The sequence below is a fragment of the Neofelis nebulosa genome, chromosome 9 (assembly GCF_028018385.1).
Source record: "Neofelis nebulosa isolate mNeoNeb1 chromosome 9, mNeoNeb1.pri, whole genome shotgun sequence".
NCBI classification, from domain to species: domain Eukaryota; kingdom Metazoa; phylum Chordata; class Mammalia; order Carnivora; family Felidae; genus Neofelis; species Neofelis nebulosa.
In genome coordinates, this window is record NC_080790.1 from 126127220 (window position 1) to 126134671 (window position 7452).

General features: G+C 47.8%; 1 long non-coding RNA gene across 1 annotated transcript; it reads left to right on the top strand.

Moving 5' to 3' along the window:
- Positions 1–3795: 3795 nt before the first annotated feature.
- Positions 3796–6506, top strand: LOC131485824 (uncharacterized). The gene is made up of 4 exons (XR_009249034.1): positions 3796–4036; positions 4179–4337; positions 4692–4735; positions 4948–6506. It is a non-coding gene; the product is annotated as an uncharacterized LOC131485824 (long non-coding RNA).
- The last annotated feature ends 946 nt before the right edge of the window (positions 6507–7452 follow it).

A 7452-nucleotide genomic window follows, 5' to 3' on the forward strand; every position in this document is an offset into this window, starting at 1 on the left:
ACTTCACAGTCAGTTTTGTAATTGGTGCACACTGTTTACTTCTTGAAGTCTTCTTTCTTTGGCTTTCATTTGTCTTCAATGTCTTTCTACCTCTATGACTGTTCCTCCTCAGTGAAATAGAATGTTGTCTCAAGACCATTTTGAAACAAGGAGAAGTACAGGGTTACATTTGTGATGGAGTATTTAAATATTTTTAAAATTTTTTATGTTTATTTATTTATTTGGAGAGAGAGTAAGAGTGAGCAGAAGAGGGGCAGAGAGAGAGAGAGAGAGGGAGAGAAAAAATCCCAATCAGGCTCTGCGCTGTCGGCACAGAGCCCAACAAGGGGCTTGATCTCATGAGCCTGAGCTGAAATCAAGAGTTGGACGCTTAAACCAACTGAGCCACACAGGCGTTTCTGTGATGGAGTATTTAAATGATGGCATCATGGGGGCGCCTGGGTGGCTCAGTCGGTTAGGCATCTGGCTTCGGCTCAGGTCATGATCTCGCGGTCCGTGAGTTCGAGCCACGCGTCGGGCTCTGTGCTGACAGCTCAGAGCCTGGAGCCTGCTTTGGATTCTGTGTCTCCCTCTCTCTCTGACCCTCCCCCATTCATGCTCTGTCTCTCCCTGTCTCAAAAATAAATAAACGTTAAAAAAAAAAAAAAATGATGGCATCATGGAAGGATTAGTTTTGTAACCTGAAGTAAGTCTCTTTTCTCTGGACTGAGTTTCTTCTGTAAATACAGAAGGCTTAGCATGATGATCTATGAGTGTTGATAAAGATTTGCTGGAGCTTATAGGGGAAGACAAAGGCCTCCAACGTTGTATCCCTTTGCAAAGTCCCTGGGGACTCTGACAGTGGCCCCTGTTGAGCAGGAGTGAGGAAGTTGGCATTTACAGATAAGCGAAGAAAGGGCAGGGCCTTTTGTAACTTTGGCTGACCCCTGACACACACAGTCAAGGGAAGGCATACATGAGAAACTCAACTCAGCTCTCAGCCAAGGCTTTCCTGGCAAGATGAAGTCTGATATCTTTGTCCTTCCTCTGCTCCTCATTTTTGAGAAGCAAGCAGCTATGAAGGGACTCAGTAGTGAGTGTAGGAGGTGGGCTTAGGGGAAAAGCTAGTCAAGGAGAATGGCTTTTAAGGGTATCCTGGGTGCTAGGAGAGAACCACATACTCTCTTCCCTGATGGGAACTAATTCTTTTTGGGTTTTTTTTTGTTTTTTTTTTTTTGGAACAAAGTCTTCCACAACACAAACCACACAAACCACAGCCCTTTGGGGAATATCATGAGTGGTTGGGAACAGGTGGGTAGTGGTAAGAGATGGAAGGGAACTTTGGAGACTATTGAGCCCCAAGATTCTTATTATCAATTACCAGATGGATCATATGGATTTCTAAAGAGAAAACAAGGTCCACACGATTCTGGACAAAAAGGCAGACACCAGGCTGGCTCCAAAGACCAACTTTATAGCCTAACTTTAAAGCAAGTATGTGACAGTGATCATAATCAGACACAAAATCCTAATCAAGATCAAGGGCACAGCCTATATACAGTGACATGCCAGGCTAATATCAAGAACAAGAACCATTCGTGTCACCTGGGTGGCTCAGTCAGTTAAGCTTCTGAGTTCCACTCAGGTCATGATCTTGTGGTTTGTGGGTTCAAGCCCCATGCAGGGCTCTGTGCTGACAGCTCAGAGCCTGGAGGCCGCTTCAGATTCTGTGTCTCCTTCTCTCTCTCTCTGCCCCTCCCCCCACAACTCTGTCTCTTTCTCCCTCTCTCTCTCTCCCAAAAATAAACATTACAAAATTAAAAAACAAAACAAAACAAGAACCACTCAATCATATACAACAAGGTGGACACCAAGAGAGATCCCAAGAGAGTGATGGTATCCAACCTGAATAGTAAGTTCATGACAACCATCACAATCTTCCATAAAATCCTAATCGAGATTAAGGATGTAGCCAATATGTAAATGGAGCAGCAGGTCTCTATTCAGAGGCATGTACGCAGCCCCAGACAGAAGCACAACCCCACGCGTGTGTGTGGGCTTCTCGATTCCCATGAATTCTCGTGAATAGGATAGAATCTTCAAAACCTCCTAGACATTTCATTCCCCACTTCCTCCTTTTAGGGTTTGTGGTCAGCCTCTCACTAGCTCCAATTGGTCTCCTTGTCTGAAGAAGCCACGATGTCAAAAGGACTGACCCAGGGAGAGGACTGAGCACAAAAAGCAAGCTCTGAGTTAGGTGGAATAAATACAGGCTCTTCATAAAAAAAAGGAAGGTGCCAGACAGGTCAAATAGTGACAATTTTCTGGAGATGGAGCTTTTGAGTAGCATCAAATCCATTCTCTGTTTCTGCAACTGCCATTCTGCTGGTCCTCAGAGCTACCGCAGCGCAAGCCTGCTGGCCTCCGGGCTGCCGCACAGCCAGGAAGAAAGGGATGGGAACGGGGCAAATCAACTGGTCACAGCGCTCTCTCTTCTCGCTGAGATTCACCTGTTCTTCTTGAATAAAGACTTCATAGATTGTTGCAAGCCTTTGGTAAGTTCCAACATTCTGAAAAGGTTGATTTTGACAATATTTGTAGTGTTCGAACAGCTTTTATGGAGGAGCAGCTCTGACTCCAGCATTCTGAAAGTACTTACCTCCGTAATAGGGATTTCATAGACGCTTGCTATCAAATGAGCTCAGTGAAGTTCTAACCCTGTGCCAGTATGTTCTTTTACCATCAATAGAGAAATGATTTTTTTTATATAGTCTACTGCTGATGTGAAGATGATCATGATTTTCCCTTTATCTGTTAATAAGAAGTATTCTACTGACTTCTGAGAGTTAAACCGACCATATAGTGTTGAAAAAAACCACACCCATGTTAAGCAATTCCGGGAAGAAACAGATTTATGGATACACACAGGAGAATCGGGATCAGCTGTGGGAGGCAGAGAGCTGCAGAAAAGGGCCACCAAGGGGCGCCTGGGTGGCTTGGTCGGTTAAGCGTCCGACTTCGGCTCAGGTCATGATCTCAGGGTCCGTGAGTTCGAGCCCCGCCTTGGGCTCTGTGCTGACAGCTCAGAGCCTGGAGCCTGCTTCAGATTCTGTGTCTCCCTCTCTCTCTGCCCCTCCCCTGTTCATGCTCTGTCTCTCTCTGTCTCAAAAATAAATAAACGTTAAAAAAATTTAAAAAAAGAAAAAAGAAAAGGGCCACCAAGCAAGCAGGGACATCATACACTTTTATGGGAGGGCAGGGAGAGCCAGCACGGTCTTGGGGCCTTGGTTTCACATTCCAAAGTGACCTGCAGTTAGACTTTTGACCTCAGCAGCAAATGAAGTTTATACGAGGTCATGGAGGCATAAAGACCGGGGGTAGAAAACATTCATCACACATCTTAAAGTTCTGTCTCGTCAGTGCCCAATGTATTGATAGTCTCCATAAATCTAGATATTATCTTGCTAATAGCTCATTTTCTTGCCCTGTTTTTGTGCCTGTGTGTGTTTCCAATGTTCATTTGTTCAAAGTAAGCTCTTCAAATGTACCCATTTCTGAAATCTGCTCGGAGGGATGGGTTTTACATCGTTCTGGATACACAGTGAGAAGAGCAGAGTCTGTCCGATCTAACGAGTGCCCCCGGGGAAAGCTAGTTCCCTCCTACTGCCTCAAAATCCACTCCATAAAGCACGAAGAATCAGGGGCCAGGCCAGCCCGGACCCTCCCTGAAAAGGCGAGAGCTCTCCTGGGCTCTCGCAAGTTACAAAGTGACGCCTAGGAGTTCTTGCAGAGCCTCTCCTAGGGGGTGTGGGGAAGGAAACCGCTGCTATTTCCCGGTCCCAGAGAGGCACCTGTGACCTTGGACCCTGGGAACCACAGCGCCCCCTGCTGGCGGGCCCCCGCCAGAGGCGATATAAGCCAAGAATCTGCCCGCGCGTTAGGCGCACACTTGGCCGCGCCATGAAGCCACTTGGCCTCTACGCGCTCGCCGTGATCCTCCTCCTCCTCCTCGTCTGCCTGCACACGGCGCAGCCCGCGAGGCGGAAGCGGCAGAGGCGTGAGTGTGTCCGGGCGCAGCGGGCTCGCGTGTGGCTGGGGTGGGGGAACATTCCTCGGAGCGGTCCCGGGGACCTGCCGGCTTCGATGCCTGGCCACGACGCTCCGGTGCCCCCACCTCACCCTGTGGCATTTCTCCCCAGCTTACCAGAAACCTGGCTATTGCCCAGAGTTTCTTCTTGAATGCCCTTTCACCCTCTTCCCTGCGTGCAAGCGCGATAAGGGTTGCCCCAGGACGAAGAAGTGTTGTTTCTACAACTGCAAGAAGCAGTGTCTGGAGCCCTTGACAAGCTGGGATTGAGGTGAGACACCGCCACCCCCGCCCCAACCCCGCGTCTGCTGCTCTAGCCTCTGCCCCAGGAATGTACCCGAAGAACACGGTGTCCCGGAGGGAATCGAGAACGGTCACTGCCCTGAGAAACCTTGGAGAACAGAGCTTTACAATTGGGATCTACCCTGAAATTCGTCTCGTGGGCCCTAGCGAGGGAGGCCCCAAGACCCCCTTCCGAGGAAAGGCGCAGTTTAATTTCCTGTAATAGACATCGCGCCTTTCTTTTGAATGGTGGCGCCGTTTGGATGAGATGATCTCCAAGCCCCTCAACTGTTCCCGAATTTTTAGTATGATTATTTTCAATTGCCATTGTTTTTTCTTACAGCTTATAATAGTGAATCACTTTCCTCTCCACATTAAAAATGTGAGGTAAGGGATTCTAAGATTCTCATTCCTGAGGATGTCTCTCCTGGAATTCTCTCTCCCTTGTCCCTGATTCCTGGGCAGCACCTCCCAGTGCCCCTGGGAAGAGAGTAGCTGGCAGGATTCAGGCCCTGGGTGGTCTGGGGACCCAATCTATGCCCCCCACCCCACTACAGTTTGCACCTTCCCACATCTCTGATTCCCTCCTCTCTCCCCAGGTAGAAACCCCTTCTTAACCAGACCTGAGAAGATCCATGGCACCGGCTGAGACCTGGATAACTGACCCCCAATTCCTCCACGCTCTGCTCACTCCCCAAACTTTCTTTCATCAAAAGTTAAATGCTTATTAATATGAAAACAACAGAAAGAAATTGTGTTGTATATTTAAAACTACATGAAAATCTATGACTCCTGGATGTCCCCCCGCCCCCCACCTCGCTTCTCTGTCTTTCAGCCTTTGCGGGGGGGGGGGGGGGGTCCTTTAGAGTTTGTAAAAAGGGTAGAAGTTACTGTTTCACATTTCATTTTGGTTGGTTCTTGCACTTCTGTTTTTTCGGATATGTTTCTCTCTCGCAATGTCTCCTGACCTTCAGGTTTTTTGTTGGTCAGATTCCAGGGGCATTTTTGAGTCATATCTTCTGGGTCTGGATCCTGTGAAAGCTGTACACATTACCCCCAGGTGGATGAGGAAGACGGGTGATTGTCTCTGGTGTTGCTGCCTTTCCACTCATGCGAGTAGCGTGTTCTCGGGCCACGTCTGGAACTTAGGGCTGGAAATGGAGCAGGTCGTGCCTTTGTTCCAAGCTACTTTAGGGTCTCAAATGTAGACCCATCATAAATCAGGAAAAGAAACACTGTGACCCAGTTTAGCTACCTTAAGTCTTAGTGTAGGGGTGCAGCCCCTAAGCTACCTAATAATGAAATGATACCCTTGCATTTCTTACCTTCTGCTATGTGATTCAGTCTTGATTAGGGGTCACACAAGGATTTCAGGTCGGGGAACGTGGCCTTCAAAAAATTTATTTTTCTTGGACACACACACATACCTGAAACAAAGTTTTGTGAAGCTGCCGTTGCCTAGAATGTTTTAAGTTGACGTATAATATTTTTCATCATAACTTACATGGTTGCAAGTGCTAAAATTTTAAGGATATGATGAGTATTTTCATTTAAATACAATGGCCTGGGTGGCTCAGTCAGTTAGGCATCCGAGTCTTGATTGCAGCTCAGGTCATGATCTCATGGTTCATGAGATCAAGCCCCACGTCAGGCTCTGCAGTGACAGTGGAGCCTGCTTGGGATTCTCTGTCTCCCTCTCTCTCTGCCCCTCCCCCCCTTTCTCTCAAAATAAATAAATCAACTTTTAAAAAATAAATAAATACAACGGGGACCTTACTCTTTCCTTTTGTAATTTTTTTCAATGTTTATTTTTGAGAGACAAAGACAGAGCACGAGCAGGGGAGGGGCAGAGAGAGACACACACACGGAACCCGAAGCAGGCTCCAGTCTCTGAACTGTCAGCACAGAGCCCCATGCAGGGCCTCAAACTCAGGAACAGTGCGATCGTGACCTGAGCCGAGGTCGGACACTTAACCCACTGAGCCACCCAGGCACCCAAGGGACCTCACTCATTCTAATGTTTCTAATGAAATCTGAAAACCGTCTTCATTTAATAATGATATGTATTAGAAAAACACATGTTCTTACTTTTCCAAAACTTCTTCTGCCTCCGCACTTTCTTTTCCGTCCCTGCTTGAATAATTCAAGTCAAAACAAATGGATGTGTGCGTTCTTTGGAACCTCTGAAAAGCAGATGTCAAGATAAGATTAGATAATCAAGAGTTTTTTGGGAGAAATGCCTGGGGGCAGGGGTGGTCAGTGGGAGGCAAGGAGACAAGGAGAGTCCCCAGACCACAAGGCAGGGCTGCCTCCTCTGGAGGAGGAGCACAAGATGGGGGATGGTGGAGGAAGTCTCAGAACACAGAACAATCTAGAACGTCGGCCGCGCTGACAGAGGGTGCCTGAATGAATTTCACCTACTACATCTCTCCGAGTGGGTCAGAGATGGAGGGGCTCCTGGCTAGCTTGGGAGTGACCTTCTCTTCCTTTCTCAAGGCAGGAGCTCAGTCAAGTCCTTCTGGGCAGGCCAAGAAAGGGCACCCTGGCAAACAGTGGCAAGTTCTTTGTGAGGGCCCCATTTCCGAGTGTGTCTGAACCACCTGAAATCATCCTTTGACCAAACAGCTCTGTCTGCCACATTTCCCTCTGTCTCTCTGTTGTCCTTCACCTCACGTATATCTCCACGTATACGTGTCACCTCACGTATATCTCCTTGTCCCCTTATTCTTCACCGCATTCCCTCTTGATATCTATCTGGATTTCTTTTAAGTTCTGGGTCATTTAAATTTTTATTACTGTCTCTCTCTCTCTCTCTCTCTCTCTCTCTCTCTCTGCCTGTCTTTCTGTCTCTGACTCTCAGTTTTCATCATAATGTTTCCAGATGTTTGTCTTCGTTTCCTCCCTCTCTCTGTTTTTGCCATTCCTTGTTCCGTGTGTCTCTTTCCCTGGGCCAGGAGCACCAGAATCTGAACCCTCTACCTTCCCTCCTGAGCCGGTGACTCTCATTGCCCACCTATCAGTCTGGTCCCTGGCACTCTCTCCTCGCCCGTCTCTGGGTCATGGCTGCTTTGGGTCTTGAAGGATCTTGACACTCCCCCCTTCCT